Raw genomic sequence first — 2079 nt, 5'->3', positions numbered from 1 at the left:
CTCCGTGGGGCTGGGTGTCCAAGGAGAGAAAGCAGTGAAGTGGGGTGGGGGTGGGGGTATCCGCAGTGATTCATATGGTGGTAGGGTGGGGTGGGTTGCCACCTTTGCATTCTCTGGCAGGGCCCTGGGGAAGATGCAGCAGACTGACATCTGTTCTTTAGATACTGATGCCAAACAGATTACTCAGAGGAGTCTAATGTTCACACCAAAGGCCTAAGGAGTGTGTGTGTGTGTGTGTGTGTGTGTTGGCAGAGGGAGTGTAGTGGGGACTGTGGAGTCTTGCGAGTGAGAGGATTATCTGCTTTCCTCCGAAAGAACTAGGTAAAAAATTCAAGTATATTAAGTATTGGTGGGTTCTGAGCCCATCTTCCCGCAGCTGGTGATGATGGCACCTCAGTATCTATGCTCTGGTCTTCCTTGTCCCCAATTTTTCTTCTGGAAAGATGAGCCCTTTTATGATAGAAATATCCATATTCTTGAAAAACATGACCCATAGCATATAATTTGCCCAGGATGGGAAGAAAGCAGATGGGTGTAGTGGTGAGAACATGCCCCTCAGAACAGACACCTGGCAAAAGCCTGACTCTGACAGTTACTGGAGGAACAGTTTGACCACCTGTAGAGAGGGAGGACCCTAGTTCCTCCCTTGCATGGTTTTTGTGAGAAATAACAAGGTGGTGCATGCCCAGCGCTGAACAGAGAGCCTGGCACACAGTTGGCACTCAGTAGGTGAGGACATCTATGATCACATCCTGAGCTCTGCACCTCTGTATGCTCCACTCCAAACCAGCTACTCTGAGTGGTGTAGAGCTGATCTAGGTTATCAGCGCAGGGGGGGACTCAAATCCTGTCTACTGCCCTCTTAGCCCAAGCAATGAAAGTGTTTTCTACCTTTTAAACAGTTGGGAAAACATCAAAAAGAAGAAGAACATTTCATGCCACGTGGAAAGAAACTCAGTGTCCACAGCTGAAGTTGTCCTGGAGCACAATCCCTCCTTCATTTACGCACTGTCTACAGATGCTTTTGTGTAACAACAGAGCTCAGTAGGGGCAACAGAGACGTGGGACCTACAAAGCCTAAAATACTATCTTTCTGCATTAGAGGATCAACTGTGCAACTCCAGTCCTGTTCTCAGTCCCAAAGAGAAACAATGCCTCTCCCTCTTTCTCCAAAAAAACCCTCCTCAGCTCACACTAGCACACAGGGACACCACTCGCCTCACTGCAATGCAGTTAACCCCAGTTGGCCCACACTCAGGAAAGTGTAAGATGGGATTAGGCTAGAAAGCTTGACTGTTATTTTCTGAGCAAGCACTTGGGGGTGGTGCAATTCCAGTTACCCCCGCTGAAAAAACTCAATGTGCTCTTTGTTCTCCCAGCCCTTGATCTTTTCTTCTTATTACTATTTCTCAGGGCCCACTGTGTCCATTTAAGCTGGCTCAGCTGGGAAAAATACGAGTTGGACTTTGTCTACACCTTTAATCAGTTGACTAGAAACAGGTCAGAGAGAGGAGAATGAAAAAGAGGAAGCATTAAAATATATACATCTTGAGTGCTTCCCCTGTGCGCTGGCACAGAGAAAATTTGGATTTATTTTTTTTTTAAATGAGGTCATGGGTGATGGAGACGGGTATTAGCAAGAAAAATCCTGGATGTAGAGTTAACAGGATTTTACAACATTAAACTGTTAGGTGAAGGATAGGAAACAATTCCAGGATGAACCTCAGGCCTCTGCATGGAAACCTAGACATCTATTGGTGCCATTAACTGAGATGGGAAGTGACAGAGGAGTGGGATTTCAATTGAGGTGAAGAGAATACTGGGCATAATTAATTTGCTATTGAATTTGTAGCATATGACAATTTTAGGTCATCTAGGTAAAAAAGTGAAATCAGCAATTACTGACACTCTAGGGCTAGAGCCCAGAAGATGGAGGAGCTGGAGATACACATATAAGAATCATTAACTAGAGTAAAAATAGAAGCAGTAATGTCTATCAGTCTATAGCACAGTAGAATGACTATAGTTAACAATAATTCATTGTACATTTCAAAATAACTAGAAAAGAGAATTTTTGAA

The sequence above is a fragment of the Marmota marmota genome, unplaced genomic scaffold, assembly GCF_001458135.2.
Source record: "Marmota marmota marmota unplaced genomic scaffold, marMar, whole genome shotgun sequence".
NCBI classification, from domain to species: domain Eukaryota; kingdom Metazoa; phylum Chordata; class Mammalia; order Rodentia; family Sciuridae; genus Marmota; species Marmota marmota.
This window is presented reverse-complemented; position numbering follows the sequence as displayed.